The sequence below is a fragment of the Mus pahari genome, chromosome 19, assembly GCF_900095145.1.
Source record: "Mus pahari chromosome 19, PAHARI_EIJ_v1.1, whole genome shotgun sequence".
Lineage (NCBI taxonomy): Eukaryota > Metazoa > Chordata > Mammalia > Rodentia > Muridae > Mus > Mus pahari.
The window spans coordinates 9,304,103-9,310,200 of NC_034608.1; positions in this window are offsets into that span (position 1 = coordinate 9,304,103).

Below are 6,098 nucleotides of genomic sequence, written 5' to 3' on the forward strand. Positions count from 1 at the left end.
GATCAAAAGATGTTTAAAAGACAGATCAAGATTAAACTGAGATACTTAGAACAAAACAAATGACTATTGGGTTTAGAATGGGTTTATAGGTGGTCACAGACTATTCTCTCCATATGTATTGCTAAGGGTCATCACAGTTAAGAAACTTGGAAAGGTGAGCTTAGACTATTGTTCAATGGGTAAAAACGCTTGTCAGTAGGCGTAGCAAATTGTGTGTGATCCTCGAACACACATGGTGGATGTAGTAAAATGACATCACTGATTTTTTTCTCAGACATCTGCTTGTAAACCACAGCACACTCCTCAAATGCATACATACAAAACATCAACGCAAAGGTGGGAAAATGGAGATAAAGCAATGATGATCATAATGTCGAGGGTTGCTGAGGGTGAGCGAAATTGACAGGCAGATTGTTGATCTGTTAATCTGTTTGGTTGATTTGGGTTTTGGGTTTGGGGGGTTGTTTTGTTTTGTTTTTTTATGAGAGTAGGAGTACTGGTGATTGAACCTTTCACTGACAATTCCTTCAGAGACTTACCATGTGACTGAGCAATCTCACTTTTAGATATATACCCAAGAAAAATAAATCATGTCTGTAAAGACTGTTAATAAAACTTCAGAGAAGCATTATTTATATAATAAATGTTGCATAAATCTAAATGCTTATCAGTTGATGAATGTTTCGTAAGACTTACTCAATGACAATGACATTATTTGTAAATAAGTATTAAACATAAGTAGTAGAATACTGTTTAAAGCTAAGTATTGAGAATTTTATACTGAGTTAAGGAAGCCAATCAAAATAATATATTTTAATATTCTATCTAATGAAATATTCTGATGAAGTAAAACCATAGTGGCACACACTAGACTACAGGTTTCTTGACCTGTATGGAGGGGAGACAGGCAGGAAGGAGTGAAGACTAAAGTATGCAGTGTTTATTTCTGAGGTGTGAAGTTCTAAAAGTGACTTTGAGGGACTAGAGAGGTGGCTCAGTGTTTCAGAACACTTACTCTTCCTCCAGACGACACCAGTTGGCTGCCACAACCCATGCCAGGCAGCACATATCCACCTGTAGTTACAACTCTAGGGATCCAACAGCTCTGACTCACATGTGCTCATACTGCCACTTGTACTTAATTAAAATAAAATTATTTGGTAATTGTTGTAAGATAGCGTGAATATATATTTAAGACAAGTTACTTGTCATCTGCTTTTATTTATTTTGGGCAGGGTCTTTCCACGACATCCACGTTGGCTTCAAAGTTGTAGCAATCTTGCTGCTTCAGCCTCCCAAGTGCAGGCATTTAGGTGTGCTCCTACATCTGGAAAATTACACTATGTAAATGAATGAATTGTACTATGTGTAAATTATGTCTCAATAAAGCTAGTATTTTAAAAAGAATTATCCATCAATTACAGAGTGTGACCTTTCTTTATATTCTGACTTATAAGAATAGATCAAATTATTGAAAGTAGATGTTAAATAACTATAGGCTGAAATATAATAGGTTGGTGAACTGGAGTTTTTGCTGATATATTGTTTCTTTTTAATTTTATATTTATTGATTGATAGATTAATGTGTTTCTGTTTGCTTCCACGTTTGGGGGATATGCAAATGGAGTGCTACATATGTGTAAGTCAAGTGGAAGTGGAAGAAGTAAGTTTTCTCCTTCAATCACTGGGACTTGAGAATGTAATGAAGGGCCTAGGCTTAGCAGCAGGTGTGTTTGCTTACTAAATTTCTGAGCCAATTTTTTAATCTGCTTTTAACTTCAAGAATGGGATTATGGTGATGTTAGGAAATTATATTTATCATTTGGAATAATAGAGTTTGGAATTTATCTTTTTATATAAAAATTACCTATTGTGTACATATGAAGTGTGTGTGTGTGTGTGTGTGTGTGTGTGTGTGTGTGTGTGTGTGTACATGCCATGGTTCCCATGTGGAATAGAAGACAACTTTGTAGAGTTGGTTCTCTCTTTCTACCTTTATATGAATTCTTGGGATCAAATGCAGGTCATCAGGTAAATGTATCTGCTGAAGCATCTAGCCAAACTTTGAATTTGTTAACTTTTCTGGATTTTTTTACCCCATTTTGCTTAATTTATTAATTTTTATTTTATTTTTATCTCTATATTACATCCAACTATAGTTTTTCCCTACTTCCTCTCCTTCTAGTGCCTGTCCCTTACCTCCCCTCTCCCAGATCCATTACTCCTCCAATTCCTTTCAGAAAATGGCAGACCTTACAAGGATATCAACCAAACATCATATATCACATTGCTGTAAGACTAAACACATCTCTTCATATTAAGCCTAGATGAGGCAACCAAGTAAGAGGGAAAGGGTCCAAAGAACAGGATAAAGAATCAGAGCATCCGCTATTTCCACTGTTAGGAGTCTCACAAGGACACTAAGCTACACATCCATAAAATACATGCAGAAGACCTGGGTCAATTTCATGCAGACTCCCTAGTTGGTGGTTCAGTCACTGTAAGCCTCTATGAGACCAGGTTAGTTGATTCTGTGTGTTTTCTTGTGTGTCCTTGACCACTCTGTCTCCTACAATCCTTCATCCTGCTCTTCTGAGGGATTGAGCTCCACCTAATGTTTGGCTGTATGTGGTTCTCTGCATCTGTTTCCATCACTTGCTGGATGAAGCCCCCCTGATGATGATTATACTAGGTTTCTATCTGCAAACACAGTATTATTAGGAATAATTTAATTGACTTTCCATCAATTTTATTTGGTCCTATCCTAGGTCTCTGGGTATCCAGCCTCTGGTTCCTGGGTATAAGTGCCTTGAGGCACACAGGAATGGCCGCTTCCCTCCCCTGAGGACCCCCAGCCACCAGTGTTCCACAGAATGCTCTAACTGCCCTAAAAGCCAGACCTAGCATGCCCTGGCCTACAGAATGAAACGCTAAAGATCAGAACGTGAAACCCAACCAATTTTGAGCTTGTTCCCAGCTCTGGACTTGAAAGCCCACAATCCACACCCTAGAAATCTCTACCATAGAAAGCTCTATAGCAGTGAATAGTTAATCTCTGAACTCCCAGCAGGATGGGCTTCTAACCACCTGCCAGCATTCTCTGGAACTGCAAATGAAAACACTCTCTCTCCCTCCCTCCCTCTCTCTCTCTCTCTCTCTCTCTCTCTCTCTCTCTCTCTCTCTCACACACACACACACACACACACACACGCAATTTTATTGACCTAGTAATGCCTTACTTCCCCATGGCTAGCACACACTCCCCTCTAGTATTCTTGAATTAATATTTGCTAAGTCTATATTTTATCTCTGCTACCTGAGACTCAGTCAGGGGAGTGGCCCCTAGGGCCACTTTCCCAGATTCTTACATATCGATGGGCCTTTAAATTTCATCTTTCTGCTTTCCCATCATGGCAATTCTGTCTGTTCTTCTTCCCCCTCTGTCCTTTGCCCACACAATCTAAAAGTCTGCCTCCATCTCCCCACCCAGCCATTGGCTCTACAACAATTCTTTATTACCAATCAAAGACAGCTGTGGGCAGGGACCCTCAGCATCTGGAAGCAAGGTTTTGGGGATCCAGATTAAGACAAAGCATTAGGACCAATCCCCAATAAACCTCCACCTCACCCCCCAAGAAACAATATCTAAGCCCAGACTTCTGCTCAGTTCTCTGCTGTTTCTTTACTGAACAGAGGCAGCCACCTCTTGGCTTTATCCCTCCCAATAAATCTCCTGTGTAAAATTTGTTGTGCAGTATGGCTTTGTGGAATTCCTTGGCTCCCAACTGCCAGGATACCTTTTCCTTCAGAGCTATGATACTTTGGGTAACCCTACCCACCCAGCTGTTACACTTGCAGTGTAACTTAGTGCTGTAACACTGACACTGTACCTCCTAGCAGTGTCAGGGGTGAGTTCTCTCCTTTAGCATGGGTCTCAAGATTAACCAGTCATGGTTGGCTATTCCCACAATTTCTGTGCTGCCTTTATCCCCAGCACATCTTTCAGATAGGACAAAATTGTGGGCCAAAGGTTTTGTGGCAAAGTTTGTGTCCCAATCCCTCCAATGGAAGTCCTGCCTGATTACAGGAGATGTCTGGTTCAGGCTCTGTATTCCTCAGTAGTAGCAGTCTTAGCTAGGGCCACCCTCATAGATTCCAGGGAGTTTACATTGCAGTAGGGTTCTATTTTGACCCCCAAAAGCCCCCAATATCCAGTTGTTCCCTTTTTACTCTCTCCCTCCAGCCTCCACCAACCTGATCCATCTTTTTTTGCCCTATCAGCCCCACATCCAATTATGGTATCTATTCTATTTCCCCTTCCCAGAGAGATTCATCCACTCACATACACACACACACCCTTGAGCCCTCCTTATAACATAGTCTCTCTGCATCTTTGGATTGTAGCTTGATTATCATTTACTTTACAGGGAACATGCACCTGTTATAAGTGAGTTACATATTATGATTGTCTTTCTGGGTCTGAGTTACTTCACACAGAGTGGCATTTTGTTTTGTTCTGGTCTGGTCTGATCTTGTTTGGTTTGGCTGGGTTTGGTTCTATCCATCTGCCTGCAAATGTTATTTCTTTCTTTAAAAACTGAATAATGCCCAGTTGTGTATATGTACTGCATTTTCTTTATCCATTTTTCAGTAGAGGGGCATGTAAGTTGTTACTACTTTTTGGCTATTATGAATAAAGCTGCTAAGAACATACTGAGTAATTGTCCTAGTGTAGAATGGAATGTCTTTTGAATAATATAACTAAGAATGGTATAACTAGGTCTTGGGGTAGTTCTATTCCCAATTTTCTGAGAAACCACCAAATTGATTTCCAAAATGGCTGTCCAAGTTTATACTCCCACCAGCAATGGTTCCCCTTGTTCCACATCCCTGCCAGCACAAGTTGTTGCTTGAGATATTTTTATCTTAGACATCCTGATATGTATAAGATGGAATCTCAGAGTCATTTTGATTTTTATTTCCCTGATAACTAAGGATGTACAATTGTTTTGCTATTCTCAGTGGGGTTTTTTTTTCATGTAATATTGAGCACTATACTTTCAAGATCTGTAAAAAATTACATTGAAATTTTGGTAGGGATTGCACTGAATCTGTAGATTACTTTTTGTAGGATCTCTAAGATTTTGTAGTAATCTCGACACATGAGCATGGGAGGTCTTTCCATCTTCTGATTATTTTTTTTTCTACTTCTTTCTTCAGACTTGAAGTTCTTGTCATATAGGTCTTTCACTTGCTTTTTTACAGTTGCCCCAAGGTATTTTATAATATTTATGGCTATTATAAGGGGGTGGCCTCATTGATTTCTTTCTCAGATCATTTGTGCTTTTTATATAAGAGGGCTACTGATTGTTTTGAAATAATCATATATCCATCCGCTCTGCAGAAGGTATTTGTCAGCTGTAGGAGTTCCCTGGTACAATTTTGCAGTCCCTTATGTATACAAACTCATTATCTTCAAATAATGATACTTCGAATTCTTCCTTTCTAATCTGTATCCCTTGAGCTTCTTTTATTATCTAATTTCTCTAGCTAGAAATTTGAGTACTATATTGGATAGATAGGGAGAGAGTGGGCAGCCTTGTCCCTTATTTTAGTGGGATTGCTTCGAGTTTCTCTCCATTTAATTTGACACTGGCTGTTGGTTGACTGTATATATTTTTACTTTCTTCAGATGTTTGCCATAAATTTCTGATCTCTCAAAGACTTTTAACATGAATGGGGTGTTGCATTTTGTCAAGGGCTTTTTCGGTATCTAATGAGATGATCATGTGATTTTTGGTGTTTTAGTTTGTTTATATAATGGATTATGTTGACAGATTTTTTTAAAGAAAAATGGAACTTAATCTTTATTTACAGGACATGATAGGGTAAGAAATTACACATAGAAATAAATTCAAAGGACAGCTTCATAGAGTATGTACAGTTTATAACTGTTCAAGTATAGTTTCTTTTGTAAAAAGTGCTACAATAACAAACCACATTTAAAAAGAGTTCTTAGTAGAGAAACAGTAAGACCAATTTATGAGAACACAGAATATCACAGCATATAGCTAACAACTTTGTGCCTTGTCTGGACA